The sequence below is a fragment of the Gymnodraco acuticeps genome, unplaced genomic scaffold (assembly GCF_902827175.1).
Source record: "Gymnodraco acuticeps unplaced genomic scaffold, fGymAcu1.1, whole genome shotgun sequence".
Lineage (NCBI taxonomy): Eukaryota > Metazoa > Chordata > Actinopteri > Perciformes > Bathydraconidae > Gymnodraco > Gymnodraco acuticeps.
The window spans coordinates 3,190,746-3,207,922 of record NW_022990699.1 but is presented as its reverse complement, the minus strand read 5'-3'; the positions used below and the strand labels follow the sequence as shown (position 1 = coordinate 3,207,922).

Here is a 17,177-nt window from a genome sequence, read left to right as displayed (position 1 = left end):
CCTGCCTCATTGGAAACCCTTAGCCTTCCACCTCTTTGTTTCTCAGTCCTTCAGATAAACAACAAAGACATAGTGGTCGGTCAGTGTCTGTGTTGCATAACAGTAGTTTACCACAGTACATTGTGCAGGATGTTTGTACAGTTATAGTATGCAACATGCTAACAATTCAATTACAGTAATGAAGTAAATACGTTTCACCACAACAGATATAAGCTCTGATATCATGAGTTAGCAGAGCTAAAACTAACTAACCTGTTTTCAAGTCTAAGTGTCCGGATTACAGAGGCAAGTAAATCGGCTTAGATTAGGCTGAACCCTCTGAACGTCCTCTCCCCCATCTCTACCTCTACCTCTCATTCTTCTCCTCTCACTTTCCCCACCTCTTCCTCCTCCTCACTCACTCTCAGCCCAGCTCTTCCTCTCCTCCTCCTCCCTCTTCCTCTTGCTTCCATGTTGGCTTCCATTGTTGCTGTAAGAAAGTTCTCACCTGTGGTCTTTTTATAGTGCTAACATCCTGATTGATGAGCCAACAATTATGCCATCAGGTGTTTGGTCAGGTGGAACGTGTTTCTTGATCATTGGTCCATGTGTGAGGCATTTTGAATATCAGTGTTTTAAACCTGCTAACACGTGACTTTATGTCAGATTCCTGAGTCTTACGTGGAGAAACGTGTGCAGTGGTTTGCAAAAAGTGCCATGTTGATTTGCAAATTGTGTGAAAAGCTGAAAACGTGTTTAGAGTTTTGGAGATTTGAGCCGATGTTTTGCTCTTTGAGTGTCAGTTAAAATAATTGTGCTTTATGTAGAATTTTTGTGTGTTAGCAATCGAGAAAAACTGTATAAAAACAACAATGGATATATGGACAGCAGCAAGAGGAAGAGGAAGAGGGAGGATAAGAGAGAGAGAGAGGAGAGAGGAAGAGAGAGAGAGAGAGAGAGAGAGAAGAGAAGAGAGAGAGGAGAGAGGAGAGAGAGAGAGAGAGATTGAGAGAATGAACTGAAGTCAATTGAAGAGTTTATTTGCAGCATAACGGTTAAAGCTATCTTTTCCATTTACTGTATTGAATGTTTTGTTTCAACAGAATATTGGTATTTCTGCATACTTTTCTACATACAGAAAAAAGCCCATAAAAGTAAGTGTGCTTTAGATAAAGGACCACCGTGTGTAGTTGGTTGGACAAAGTGTCTTGTACTATAAATGAAGCGAGGGCCATTTGGTTTAAAAGTTAGGTTTTGGTAAGTGTTTATGTAGTTTTGGGTGCATTGCTTAATTTTGCAAGACAAATTAGGTGTTTTGCACTTTGGGTGTGTAGTTTTGAGAATTGTGTTAAGTGTTTTGAGAAAATGAGCCCTGTTGTCAAAAATGTGTTTTAGCAATTGAAAAAAACTGTAACATGTTTGTTGAACTATCCGTTTTTGACCACAAGATGTCGATCAGACCACACATATGATTGTGAGAATAATTGTCCAACTCCTCCCTGCACGGGACGCCAAACACGTAATCGGTTATCAGTTTTAGAGAGACACTATTGCACGGAGGACAGGGCGGCTGCTGAAAAATCGTGTTCATGGTGCTATATAAACTGTTAACACATGATAAGCGGGAATCCGAGCTTATTGTACAACGATGGGAAAAGAAGAATACTTCTGGATTCATATTGTTGCTTTTCTTTGTCTTTGTGGCCGGTCGGCTTCGCAATTATCTTACTCCATTTCCGAGGAAGTGAACAAAGGCACCGTGTTGGGAAATATCGCAAAGGATTTAAACCTCAATGTACAGGACCTAGAAACCAGGGATCTACGTATTGTTTCGAGTTACAGTAAGAAATATTTTGACGTGAATTTACGGACCGGGAACCCTATGTTGACGAGAGGATAGACCGAGAGGAGCTTTGTCCGAACACGGAACAATGCTCCCTGAGAATACAGGCTGTTTTAAGCAATCCCATGAATGTTCATCGTATTGAGATCAATGTTTTAGACATAAACGATAACTCACCGGAGTTCATTGAGCAAACGTTTTCGTTAAACATCTCCGAATCAATGTCACCGGGAGAGCGATATCTTCTCCCAATAGCAGTAGACGCAGACATAGGCAGCAACACAGTGAAGAGCTACAAGCTGAGCCAAAATGAATATTCTCTCTTGATGTGCAGGCAACGGAGAACACGGTGTGTCTGCCGAGTTGGTCCTGCAGAAAGCTTTAGACAGAGAGAAACAGCCTGTAATGAATCTTCTCCTCACCGCTGTAGATGGAAGGAAAACCCTACACGATCCGGGTACACTGCAAATAAATGTCAACGTAATTCGATGCGAATGATAACACACCGATTTTTAGTAAATCGCTTTATAAAGGTAGCGTACGTGAAATATGCACAAGGGTACAGTGGTAATGAAATAAATGCAACGGATTTTAGACGAGGGCATGAACAGTAAGATCATATATTCGTTCATCAAAAGATTAAATAATGATCATCAAATGTTTTTGATTTAAATTCTGAAACAGGAGAAATCACTGTGAAGGGTAGATTAGATATGAAGAGACTCCTGCTTATGAAGTTAGAGTTCAAGCAAAGGATCAAGGCACTTCTCCCTCGCAGTGCTCATGCTAAACTGCTGATAGAAATAATTGATGTGAATGACAATGCCCCAGAAATATCTGTGACGTCCACTCATGACCCCCGTAAAGAAATGCCGAAATGGGCACAATAGTTGCTTTGGTTACAGTAAGTGATAAGATGGAGGAAGCAAATGGTGTGACTAACTGTAGGTAGTGGGATCTGTTCCTTTTAAGCTGAAGTCCAACTACAAAAATGACTATTCATTAGTAGTAGATGGACCACTGGACAGAGAAAACATTTCTCTTTACAATGTCACAATTTACAGCAACAGATGAGGGAAATCCACCCTCTGTCCAGTATCAGAGTCATTACTGTTCATGTGTCTGATGTCAATGATAACGCACCTCGATTTATGGAGCCTGTGATTAATGTGTATGTGAAAGAAAATAGTGCAGTAGGCTCTGTTATTCATGCAATACGTGCCTTTGATCCTGACTTAGACAGAAATTCAAAGCTGACTTATAAGTTGTTAAAGAGTTCTCCAAGAAAATATTCCTATTTCCATCCATTTTAAACATCAACTCAGAGACTGGAGATATAGTCAGCCTGCAGTCTTTAACTATGAGGAGTTAAACACGTTTCAGTTTTAAAGTGCAGGCCACAGACTCTGGTGTTCCTCCTCTCAGCAGCAACGTGACTGTGAACGTTTTAATTCTGGATGAAAATGACAATAATCCAACGTCCTCGCGCCCTATTCTGAGCACGGCTCCGTTAACAGTGAGAGCATCCCCTATTCTGCTGAGGCGGGATACTTTGTGGCAAAGATCAGGGCTGTAGACGCAGACTCTGGATACAATGCGCTGCTTTCGTATCACCTCTCTGAGCCCAAAGGAAACAACCTCTTCCGGATCGGAACCAGTAGCGGAGAAATCAGGACTAGAGGAGAATGAGTGACAATGACCTGAAAACTCACCCTTGCCTGGTGTTGGTTTCTGATTAACGGAGAACCCTCCCTGTCAGCTACTGTCTCTATTGATGTGGTGGTGGTTGAAAGCACAGCTGACATCCAGACTCCAGTTCAGACATGTGCCCATACAGGAGGAGAGCTTCTCTGATTTGAACCTGTATCTGCTGATCTTCCATTGTGTCGGTGTCAGTGATCTTTCTGCTGAAGCCTCATCAGTTTAATAGCTGTCAAATGCCACAGGACAGACGGCAGTTTCAGCAGGTACAGCGCCCCAATGATCACCACCCACCCTGACGGGAGCTGGTCTTACTCTAAATCTACTCAGGCCAGTACGACGTGGTGTTTCAGCCTCAGACACAATGAAGAGTGACGTAGTGGTTTTCCCCGGCCCGTTTCCGCCGGTAGATGGTGAACTGATCAGTATTAACGGAGGAGACACTTTTACCAGAACTCAGACTTTACCCAACAATGACAAGGTAGGCAATTGTGTGGTGAATGCTCATGGAACTTAAAATGCTATCATAAAAAATACTGACATTTTATACCTGCTAATAAGTCATAATATTTACAATATTTAGATAAATAAAAGCATACATATGTAGAAAGCTGTAAAGCATGATGACTACGACACCAAAATAAAACTATCATTGATTCCAAGTTATTCACGCTTGATCAAATACAACATTTAAAGAAATGTTTGACTTTACGACCCACTTTATGGCTAAAATGTGTTGAAGACCAGTTGCTTACCGACATGCTGTAACACACCTTCTAGCCCTTTTTCAATGTATGCAACTTCTTTTCTATACCTTAAGTGGTCCCTGCCTGAATACCAACCATCATCATGTCTTAAGTAAAGCTTGTGTTTGAAAGTGTGAAAATATGACTTATAGCCAGTATTTGATGGAGCTATCTGGTGCTGAAACCACGTCTATGTGAAAGCAATGTGCAAAACCTGCTGATTTGATGGAAAAGGATATGATGGTGAAAATATCTAAGCAGTTTTTTTTATCATAATTTTAAAAGTTTTTGACATGGTGCTGTCTCTTCGGTTGTTCAGGTAGTTTCCCTCTTCTCTGAGGGGATTGAATGTAATGAAAAGGCGCTGTCCTTGGTGCTTGTCTTGATGTTGACTAAATGTGGTCTCTGTACAATTCTGCTTAATCAAACTCCATTCTTTAATTTTCCATTAACTTTAAAATATATATGCGCATATGTGTGTGTCTGCATTTATTTATAAACTGTATATTATTCCTGATTGCTTTATTTTTGAGAAACCTATTCTGCACCTACCTGGGTTTTAAGAGAGTCCAATACCCCATGAGACTGTTCAGTCTCATAAACATGTTCAATTTACTTTTTGAAAACACAAAGCTCACAATAAAGTCAGATGGAGATCTACAGAAGCAAAGTGTGATAGACAAAGATGCATTGCTATATTAAACAAACAGAAAGGAAAACGTTGTTGTTCCATGAGGCAGTTGTAGCCATAGCGATGGATTAACAAGTGACTTTAGGTACTTCACCTTCGACTACCTGCTGCCCTGAAATCCCTGTGACATCACTGTAGATTGTTGTAACCAACTAGCTGTGTGGGACATTATCACAATACATATTTAAGCTAATTGACTTGGATTGTAAAGGTCTTTCACTGAAGTTACTAGCTTTGTCAACATGCTTTGGTGAAGGCCTATTCTTTCAATATGATGGATTTGAATAGTTGGATGTTATTAGACGTCTAAAAGCACAACATAGGTTGATTGTTTTACTGTAATTGCAATGCTAACCAATTTAGCATAGTGGTAGCACTAACTGCTAACAAGGTTTTGATATTCAGAGTCTGGCTGTTAGTGCTTGCTAGCATGTTCAATGTTATGGGCTTGATTGTACATGCTAGTGTGATAAGGCCTAGGGGAAGATGCTAATGTTATTTAACTTCTCCTTTCATTTTTCACTTAAAGTGAAACTCAATATGTTTTTTGCATACTGTGCGCCAATCACTCTGTGTTTTAAATATTATTATATTATATAATATACTTGTGGGTTATAGCATCATTTAATATCTGTATTGTGCTCTGGCAGGAATTCACACCCAACATGTTAATAACAGTCAACTTTTTTGTTGTTGTATTTAACTCTATGGTTTTACACAGTTTTTATAACCTGAAATTCACATATTTAACAATTCAATCCTCAAAGTAATACAAGTCAAAATGTGTTAAAATGTAGTTTTGTTACTATAATAGGATAGTCAATACCTGTGTTTTTTCAGTTTATCAATGTAAAGTAGTGGTTAAATTAAGCAAAATTAGAAAATATTTATTTCTTTACTCATATTTTTTCTTGCAATTATACATTTTTTAAATGAGTATTAACAGTATTTTGTATGTATTTGACAGTGATATATAGCCATAACAAAAGTATTTGTTAGTAAAATTACAGAAAAAGCAGCTAATTTTGCCAACAGAAAATCATTTATTTTTACGGTTAGTTTTGTTACATTCATATTTAAAAACTGCTGAAAAACAGTTTTATTTTTGTTAAAATACATTACACATTTCAATAAACCGTTTATTCTTGTAATTTTAATATAATTTCCTGTAATTATGAAATACAATAAAAAACTGTTCATTTTTTTGGGGAAGGATTGTAAAAAAAACATTTTTTTTGTACAGTGTATAGGACATTTAAAGTATGGCAAACTAAAAATTCGAGGTCAATTTCCCACTGGCCATACTGTAATATTTTAGATGTAAGACCTCAAATAGTACGCTTCTGATTATATTCAGTGCTGTCACCTTCATAATATTAAAACAAGTGTTTCCATTGTAATAATGATAATTTATATCATTAATAATATATTTGATTACATAGCTGTATGCCAAACTGCATTTATTGTAATTGCAAACATAAAAATCACCACGTGATGTCGCATGAGACCGATGGACACGCATATGTTTATGTTTCACAAACTCCTCCTCCCTGCATGGGAAACAATGAAATCGTCATTAGTCTTTAGTACACCCGCGGAACGTGCTGTGAGGAGAAGTGCAGGATCGTCCTCTCAACAATATTTATTTGGACGCAAATATCTGTCGACTGGGTTCAGTTCGTCTAATGAATCAACGATGTATTTTCGACTACAACAGGAATACTTCTGGATACATATTGTTGCTCTGCTGTGTCTTTGTGGCCGGTCGGCTTCGCAATTATCTTACTCCATTTCCGAGGAGGTGAACAAAGGCACCGTGGTGGGAAATATCGCAAAGGATTTAAACCTCAATGTACAGGACCTAGAAACCAGGGATCTACGTATTGTTTCGAGTTACAGTAAGAAATATTTTGAAGTCAATTTGCGGACCGGCAACCTCGTTGTTGAGGAGAGGATAGACAGAGAGGATCTTTGTCCCAATGTGGTAAAATGCTCCATCAAAATACAAGCAGTTCTAAACGATCCAATGACTGCACACCGCATAGAGGTTAATATATTAGATGCAAACGATAATTCGCCTGCTTTTACCGAAGGAACGTATTATTTTAATATTTCCGAATCATCTTTAACCGGAGAGCGATATCTTCTCCCAATAGCAGTAGACGCAGACATAGGCAGCAACTCAGTAAAGAGCTACAAGCTGAGCCAAAATGCATATTTCTCTCTTGATGTGCAGGGCGGTGGAGAACACGGTGTGTCTGCTGAGTTAGTGCTGCAGAAAGCTTTAGACAGAGAGAAACAGTCGGTAATCAGACTTATCTTGACGGCTGTGGATGGAGGTAAACCTGCAAGATCGGGGTCATTAAACATACACGTTAATGTATTAGATGCCAATGATAATATTCCAGTTTTTAGTAAATCACTTTATAAAGTAAGTGTGCAGGAAAATGCTGAACATGGAACAGTGGTAATTAAGTTAAATGCAACGGATTTAGACGAGGGCATGAACAGTAAGATCCTATATTCGTTCATCAATCGTGGAAATATTGATCCATCAAATATGTTTGATTTAAATTCTGAAACCGGAGAAATCACTGTGAAGGCTAGATTAGATTATGAAGAGACTCCTGTTTATGAAGTTAGAGTTCAAGCAAAGGATCAAGGCACTTCTCCTCGCAGTGCTCATGCTAAACTGCTGATAGAAATAATTGATGTGAATGACAATGCCCCGGAAATATCTGTGACGTCACTCATGACCCCCGTAAAAGAAGATGCAGAAATGGGCACAATAGTTGCTTTGGTTACAGTAAGTGATAAAGATGGAGGAAGCAATGGTGTGACTAACTGTAAGGTAGTGGGATCTGTTCCTTTTAAGCTGAAGTCCAACTACAAAAATGACTATTCATTAGTAGTAGATGGACCACTGGACAGAGAAAACATTTCTCTTTACAATGTCACAATTACAGCAACAGATGAGGGAAATCCACCTCTGTCCAGTATCAGAGTCATTACTGTTCATGTGTCTGATGTCAATGATAATGCACCTCGATTTATGGAGCCTGTGATTAATGTGTATGTGAAGAAAATAGTGCAGTAGGCTCTGTTATTCATGCAATACGTGCCTTTGATCCTGATTTAGACAGAAATTCAAAGACTGACTTATAAGTTGTTAGATATTTCCCCAAAAAATATTCCTATTTCATCCGTTTTCAACATCAACTCAGAGACTGGAGATATAGTCAGCCTGCAGTCTTTTAACTATGAGGAGTTAAACACGTTTCAGTTTAAAGTCCAGGCCACAGACTCTGGTGTTCCTCCTCTCAGCAGCAACGTGACGGTGAACGTTTTAATTCTGGATGAAAATGACAATAATCCAACAGTCCTCGCGCCCTATTCTGAGCACGGCTCCGTTAACAGTGAGAGCATCCCCTATTCTGCTGAGGCGGGATACTTTGTGGCAAAGATCAGGGCTGTAGACGCAGACTCTGGATACAATGCGCTGCTTTCGTATCACCTCTCTGAGCCCAAAGGAAACAACCTCTTCCGGATCGGAACCAGTAGCGGTGAAATCAGGACTAAGAGGAGAATGAGTGACAATGACCTGAAAACTCACCCCTTGGTGGTGTTGGTTTCTGATAACGGAGAACCCTCCCTGTCAGCTACTGTCTCTATTGATGTGGTGGTGGTTGAAAGCACAGCTGACATCCAGACTCAGTTCAGACATGTGCCCATACAGGAGGAGAGCTTCTCTGATTTGAACCTGTATCTGCTGATCGCCATTGTGTCTGTGTCAGTGATCTTTCTGCTGAGCCTCATCAGTTTAATAGCTGTCAAATGCCACAGGACAGACGGCAGTTTCAGCAGGTACAGCGCCCCAATGATCACCACCCACCCTGACGGGAGCTGGTCTTACTCTAAATCTACTCAGCAGTACGACGTGTGTTTCAGCTCAGACACAATGAAGAGTGACGTAGTGGTTTTCCCCGGCCCGTTTCCGCCTGTAGATGGTGAACTGATCAGTATTAACGGAGGAGACACTTTTACCAGAACTCAGACTTTACCCAACCAAGACAAGGTACGTGTTCTTCAGCTTTACATGACGTCCTTTCAGTCTCCATGAGTTACAGACGTTGCTATGCTTTTTAAGTGTCATTGCATACACAAACAGAAATTAACTAAAAAGTAATATTCAAATCAATTGCATCGAATGTTGACGCAGATTACCTCCATTCATTAGTATGTTGCCGTTTATAACGAAAATATATGCCAATGAATTATGCAATGCAGTGATATGTGTGTATCACCTCAGAGGCATAGCATGTGTTTGATGTTTTAGGGTCCCGAGAAAGCGGTCTCTGAAAACAGATGAGTAAAAAGTCGGAAACACTGGATCCTTGCAGATTGAAAGCACAGCGCTTTCCGTGGTGCTGATCTTTGTCTATGCAGCCTTTGAAGTCTTGAAGCTCTCTTTGTCTTTACTGTGTTAAGTTATCTACAATAAGAGAATAACATGCGTTTGGTTGACAGACTATTTTATAATCTATTTTATGAAAGGCCCTAAAATGAAAATAGCAGTTTTATTGAAACACAACATGACTTGGTCTCTGAATTACAATTTGGCTATTTACAGTTTTTTTCGATTGCCAACACACTTTTTTTTTTACATTACATTGCATTTAGCTGACGCTTTTATCCAAAGCGACTTACAATAAGTGCGTTCGACCAACAAAATACAAACTTGAAGAAAACAGAATCATATAAGTACATCAGGCTTCATGGAGCAAAAACATTTCAAGTGCTACTCAACTGGCTTTAGATAAGCCAGCCCTTTATTAGTATATAAGTGCTTTGTTAATAGTTCTATCGCTCGAAGTGGAGTTGAAAGAGATGAGTTTTCAGTCTGGAAGGTGTGTAAGCTATCTGCTGTCCTGATGTCAATGGGGAGCTCATTCCACCATTTTGGAGCCAGGATAGCAAACCCACGTGTTTTTGCTGATGGGAACTTGGGTCCCCTTCGCAGCGAGGGTGCAGCGAGCCGTTTGGTTGATGCAGAGCGGAGTGCACGTGCTGGGGTGTACGGTTTAACCATGTCCTGGATGTAGGAAGGGCCAGATCCATTCGCAGCATGGTACGCAAGTACCATTGTCTTGAAGTGGATTCTAGCAGTTATCGGAAGCCAGTGAAGGGAGCGGAGGAGCGGAGTGGTGTGGGAGAATTTAGGAAGGTTGAAGAGCAGCTGCATTCTGGATGAGCTGCAGAGGTCGGATGGCACATGCAGGTAGACCAGCCAGGAGGGAGTTTCAGTAGTCTAGGCGTGAGATGACGAGAGCCTGGACCAGAACCTGCGTCGCTCTCTGGGTCAGCTGGGGACGCATCCTCCTGATGTTGTAAAGCGTGTATCTGCAGCAGCGGGTTGTAGCAGCGATGTTTGCAGTGAAGGACAGGTTGTTATCTAGGGTCACACCCAGATTCCTTGCAGTCTGAGTCGGGGAAAAAACAGAGGTGCCAATGTTGATTGTTAGGTCAAGAGTGGGACAATCTTTTCCCGGAAGGAAAAGCAGTTCAGTCTTGTCAAGGTTGAGCTTGAGGTGATGATCAGACATCCACTGAGAGATGTCAGCTAGACAAGCAGAGATGCGTGCGACGACCTGGGTCTCTGAGCGGGGGAAGGACAGAATTAATTGGGTGTCGTCAGCGTAGCAGTGGTATGAAAAACCATGCGGGCTAATGACTGATCCGAGTGAGTTTGTGTACAGGGAGAAGAGGAGGGGACCAAGAACAGAGCCCTGAGGGACCCCTGTAGTTAATTGACAAGGGTCGGACTCGGACCCTCTCCAAGTAACCCTGTAGGTGCGGTCTTTGAGGTATGAGGTGAGGAGGGAAAGTGCAGAGCCTGAAACTCGAAGTTCTTGGAGAGTGCGAAGGAGGATCTGATGATTCACCGTGTCGAATGCATCAGACATGTCCAAAAGGATGATGACAGAGGAGAGGGAGGCTGCTTTAGCAGTGTGCAGTTCCTCAGTGACAGCAAGGAGGGCAGTTTCTGTGGAGTGACCTGCCTTGAAACCAGACTGGTGCGGATCCAGAAGGTTGTTCTGATGGAGATAGCAGGAGAGTTGTTTAAAGACAGCGCGTTCAAGTGATTTAGACAGGAACGGGAGGAGAGAGACAGGCCTGTAGTTTATAACATCAGACGGGTTGAGAGTGGGTTTCTTTAGGAGAGGGTTTACTCTTGCCTCCTTGAGACTGTTTGGAAAGTGACCAGAAGTTAGAGAAGTGTTGATGAAATGGGTGAGGAACGGTAGAATATCAGGAGCGATAGTTTGAAGGAGGTTTGAAGGGATGGGGTCCAGAGGACAGGTGGTAGGGCGGGCAGAGGTAATGAGGGTAAGAACCTCACTTGGAGAGAGTTTTAATAACACAATTCACAAAACCACACACCCAAAGTGCAAAACACCTACTTTCTCCTGCTAAATGAAGAACTGCCCTCAAAACTAAACACTTTCCAAATGCAAACTTTTGCACCAAATATAACACACTTCATTCATAATACTAGATGGTTTGACCACCCAACTACACACTGCTGAGCATACTCTAAAGCACTTCCATCTGTTATGGGCTGTGCTCTGTACATCGAGGTTTCTGCAGAGAAAGATTGCTTGAGTTTACAGAAATACAGTAAATGAAGAAATACAAATGAGTTGTTGAAAAAAATCACATTGTATTTAAAGATAACATTGTTCAACATGCATCTCAGCACATAGTTATATGCTTCGGATCTCTCTAAGTGTGATGCATTGTTTGCCAAAACCCAGTTAGTAACTGCTGCTTCCTGCCTCATTGGAAACCCTTAGCCTTCCACCTCTTTGTTTCTCAGTCCTTCAGATAAACAACAAAGACATAGTGGTCGGTCAGTGTCTGTGTTGCATAACAGTAAGTCTACCACAGTACATTGTGCAGGATGTTTGTACAGTTATAGTATGCAACATGCTAACAATTCAATTACAGTAATGAAGTAAATACGTTTCTCACAACAGATATAAGCTCTGATATATCATGAGTTAGGCAGAGCTAAAACTAACTAACCTGTTTTCAAGTCTAAGTGTCCGGATTACAGAGGCGACAGTAAATCAGTTTAGATTAGGCTGAACCCTCTGAACGTCCTCTCCCTCCAGCTCTACCTCTACCTCTCATTCTTCCTCCTCTCACTTTCACCCACCTCTTCCTCCTCCTCTCACTCTCAGCCCAGCTCTTCCTCTTCCTCCTCCTCTCCTCTTCCTCTTGCTTCCATGTTGGCTTCCATTGTTGCTGTAAGAAAGTTCTCACCTGTGGTCTTTTTATAGTGCTAACATCCTGATTGATGAGCCAACAATTATGCCATCAGGTGTTTGGTCAGGTGGAACGTGTTTCTTGATCATTGGTCCATGTGTGAGGCATTTTGAATATCAGTGTTTTAAACCTGCTAACATGTGACTTTATGTCAGATTCCTGAGTCTTACGTGGAGAAACGTGTGCAGTGGTTTGCAAAAAGTGCCATGTTGATTTGCAAATTGTGTGAAAAGCTGAAAACGTGTTTAGAGTTTTGGAGATTTGAGCCAATGTTTTGGTCTTTGAGTGTCAATTAAAATAATTGTGCTTTATGTAGAATTTGTGTGTGTTAGCAATCGAGAAAAACTGTATAAAAACAACAATGGATATATGGACAGCAGCAAGAGGAAGAGGAAGTGGGAGGATAAGAGAGAGAGAGAGAGAGAGAGAGAGAGAGAGAGAGAGAGAGAGAGAGAGAGAGAGAGAGAGAGAGAGAGAGTGAGAGAGAGAGATTGAGATTGAGATTGAGATTGAGATTGAGATTGAGATATTGAGAGAATGAACTGAAGTCAATTGAAGAGTTTATTTGCAGCATAACGGTTAAAGCTATCTTTTCCATTTACTGTATTGAATGTTTTGTTTCAACAGAATATTGGTATTTCTGCATACTTTTCTACATACAGAAAAAAGCCCATAAAAGTAAGTGTGCTTTAGATAAAGGACCACCGTGTGTAGTTGGTTGGACAAAGTGTCTTGTACTATAAATGAAGCGAGGGCCATTTGGTTTAAAAGTTAGGTTTTGGTAAGTGTTTATGTATTTTTGGGTGCATTGCTTAATTTTGCAAGACAAATTAGGTGTTTTGCACTTTGGGTGTGTAGTTTTGAGAATTGTGTTAAGTGTTTTGAGAAAATGAGCCCTGTTGTCAAAAATGTGTTTTAGCAATTGAAAAAAACTGTAACATGTTTGTTGAACTATCCGTTTTTGACCACAAGATGTCGCTCAGACCACACATATGATTGTGAGAATAATTGTCCAACTCCTCCCTGCACGGGAAGCCAAACACTTAATCGGTTATCAGTTTTAGAGAGACACTATTGCACGGAGGACAGGGCGGCTGCTGAAAAATCGTGTTCATGGTGCTATATAAACTGTTAACACATGATAAGCGGGAATCCGAGCTTATTGTACAACGATGGGAAAAGAGGAATACTTCTGGATTCATATTGTTGCTTTTCTTTGTCTTTGTGGCCGGTCGGCTTCGCAATTATCTTACTCCATTTCCGAGGAAGTGAACAAAGGCACCGTGTTGGGAAATATCGCAAAGGATTTAAACCTCAATGTACAGGACCTAGAAACCAGGGATCTACGTATTGTTTCGAGTTACAGTAAGAAATATTTTGACGTGAATTTACGGACCGGGAACCTCTATGTTGACGAGAGGATAGACCGAGAGGAGCTTTGTCCGAACACGGAACAATGCTCCCTGAGAATACAGGCTGTTTTAAGCAATCCCATGAATGTTCATCGTATTGAGATCAATGTTTTAGACATAAACGATAACTCACCGGAGTTCATTGAGCAAACGTTTTCGTTAAACATCTCCGAATCAATGTCACCGGGAGAGCGATATCTTCTCCCAATAGCAGTAGACGCAGACATAGGCAGCAACACAGTGAAGAGCTACAAGCTGAGCCAAAATGAATATTTCTCTCTTGATGTGCAGGGCAACGGAGAACACGGTGTGTCTGCCGAGTTGGTCCTGCAGAAAGCTTTAGACAGAGAGAAACAGCCTGTAATGAATCTTCTCCTCACCGCTGTAGATGGAGGAAAACCTACACGATCCGGTACACTGCACATAAATGTCAACGTAATGGATGCGAATGATAACACACCGATTTTTAGTAAATCGCTTTATAAAGTAAGCGTACGTGAAAATACTGCACAAGGTACAGTGGTAATGAAATTAAATGCAACGGATTTAGACGAGGGCATGAACAGTAAGATCATATATTCTTTAATCAAACGAGGAAATATTGATCCATCAAATATTTTTGATTTAAATTCTGAAACAGGAGAAATCACTGTGAAGGGTAGATTAGATTATGAAGAGACTCCTGCTTATGAAGTTAGAGTGCAAGCAAAGGATCAAGGCATCTCACCTCGCAGTGCTCATGCTAAACTGCTGATAGAAATAATTGATGTGAATGACAATGCCCCAGAAATATCTGTGACGTCACTCATGACCCCCGTAAAAGAAAATGCAGAAATGGGCACAATAGTTGCTTTGGTTACAGTAAGTGATAAAGATGGAGGAAGCAATGGTGTGACTAACTGTAAGGTAGTGGGATCTGTTCCTTTTAAGCTGAAGTCCAACTACAAAAATGACTATTCATTAGTAGTAGATGGACCACTGGACAGAGAAAACATTTCTCTTTACAATGTCACAATTACAGCAACAGATGAGGGAAATCCACCTCTGTCCAGTATCAGAGTCATTACTGTTCATGTGTCTGATGTCAATGATAATGCACCTCGATTTATGGAGCCTGTGATTAATGTGTATGTGAAAGAAAATAGTGCAGTAGGCTCTGTTATTCATGCAATACGTGCCTTTGATCCTGATTTAGACAGAAATTCAAAGCTGACTTATAAGTTGTTAAAGAGTTCTCCAAGAAATATTCCTATTTCATCCGTTTTAAACATCAACTCAGAGACTGGAGATATAGTCAGCCTGCAGTCTTTTAACTATGAGGAGTTAAACACGTTTCAGTTTAAAGTGCAGGCCACAGACTCTGGCGTTCCTCCTCTCAGCAGCAACGTGACTGTGAACATTTTAATTCTGGATGAAAATGACAATAATCCAACAGTCCTCGCGCCCTATTCTGAGCACGGCTCTGTTAACAGTGAGAGCATCCCCTATTCTGCTGAGGCGGGATACTTTGTGGCAAAGATCAGGGCTGTAGACGCAGACTCTGGATACAATGCGCTGCTTTCGTATCACCTCTCTGAACCCAAAGGAAACAACCTCTTCCGGATCGGAACCAGTAGCGGAGAAATCAGGACTAAGAGGAGAATGAGTGACAATGACCTGAAAACTCACCCCTTGGTGGTGTTGGTTTCTGATAACGGAGAACCCTCCCTGTCAGCTACTGTCTCTATTGATGTGGTGGTGGTTGAAAGCACAGCTGACATCCAGACTCAGTTCAGACATGTGACCATACAGGAGGAGAGCTTCTCTGATTTGAACCTGTATCTGCTGATCGCCATTGTGTCGGTGTCAGTGATCTTTCTGCTGAGCCTCATCAGTTTAATAGCTGTCAAATGCCACAGGACAGACGGCAGTTTCAGCAGGTACAGCGCCCCAATGATCACCACCCACCCTGACGGGAGCTGGTCTTACTCTAAATCTACTCAGCAGTACGACGTGTGTTTCAGCTCAGACACAATGAAGAGTGACGTAGTGGTTTTCCCCGGCCCGTTTCCGCCTGTAGACGGTGAGCTGATCAGTATTAACGGAGGAGACACTTTTACCAGAACTCAGACTTTACCCAACAATGACCAGGTAGGCAATTGTGTGGTGAATGCTCATGGAACTTAAAATGCTATAATAAAAAATACTGACATGTTATACCTGCTAATGCGTCATAATATTTACAATACTTAGATAAATACAAGCATACATATGTAGAAAGCTGTAAAGCATGATGACTAAGACAACAACATAAAACTATGATTGATTCCAAGTTATTCACGCTTGATCAAATACAACATTTAAAGAAATGTTTGACTTTACGACCCACTTTATGGCTAAAATGTGTTGAAGACCAGTTGCTTACCGACATGCTGTAACACACCTTCTAGCCCTTTTACAATGTATGCAACTTTTTTTCTATACCTTAAGTGGTCCCTGCCTGAATACCAATCATCATCATGTCTTAAGTAAAGCTTGTGTTTGAAAGTGTGAAAATATGACTTATAGCCAGTATTTGATGGAGCTATCTGGTGCTGAACCACGTCTATGTGAAAGCAATGTGCAAAACCTGCTGCGTTGATGCCTGTGGAAAGGATGTGATGGTGAAAATATCTAAGCAGTTTTTTTATCAGAATTTAAAAAGTATTTGACATGGTGCTGTCTTTTCGGTTGTTCAGGTAGGTTCCCTGTTCTCTGAGGGGATTGAATGTAATGAAAAGGCGCTGTCCTTGGTGCTTGTCTTGATGTTGACAAAATGTGGTCACTGTATAATTCTGCTTAATCAAACTCCATTTTTTAATTTTCCATTAACTTTAAAAAATATATATATGCGCATATTTGTGTGTCTGTATTTATTTATAAACTGTATATTATTCCTGATTGCTTTATTTTAGAGAAACCTATTCTGCAGCTACCTGGGTTTTAAGAGAGTCCAATACCCTATGAGACTGTTCAGTCTCATAAAACATGTTCAATTTACTTTTTGAAAACACAAGCTCACAATAAAGTCCGATGGGAGATCTACAGAAGCAAAGTGTGATAGACAAAGATGCATTGCTATATTAAACAAACAGAAAGGAAAACGTTGTTGTTCCACGAGGCAGTTGTAGCCATAGCGATGAATTAACAAGTGACTTTAGGTATAATTCACCTTCAACTACCTGCTGTCTGAAATCCCTGTGACATCACTGTAGATTGTTGTAACCAACTAGCTGTGTGGGACATTATCACAATACATATTTAAGCTAATTGACTTGGATTGTAAAGGTCTTTCGCTGAAGTTACTAGCTTTGTCAACATGCTTTGGTGAAGGCCTATTCTTTCAATATGATGGATTTGAATAGTTGGATGTTATTAGACGTCTAAAAGCACAACATAGGTTGATTGTTTTACTGTAATTGCAATGCTAACCAATTTAGCATAGTGGTAGCACTAAC

The 17,177-nt window shown here is 40.7% G+C and overlaps 1 protein-coding gene and 1 pseudogene across 8 annotated transcripts in view; both read left to right on the top strand.

Moving 5' to 3' along the window:
• The window catches only part of LOC117555896 (protocadherin alpha-C2-like), a 206,894-nt gene that overhangs the window by 139,892 nt on the left and 49,825 nt on the right, over nt 1-17,177 (top strand). The window lies entirely within an intron of this gene.
• LOC117555728 lies at nt 1,597-15,867 on the top strand (annotated as a pseudogene).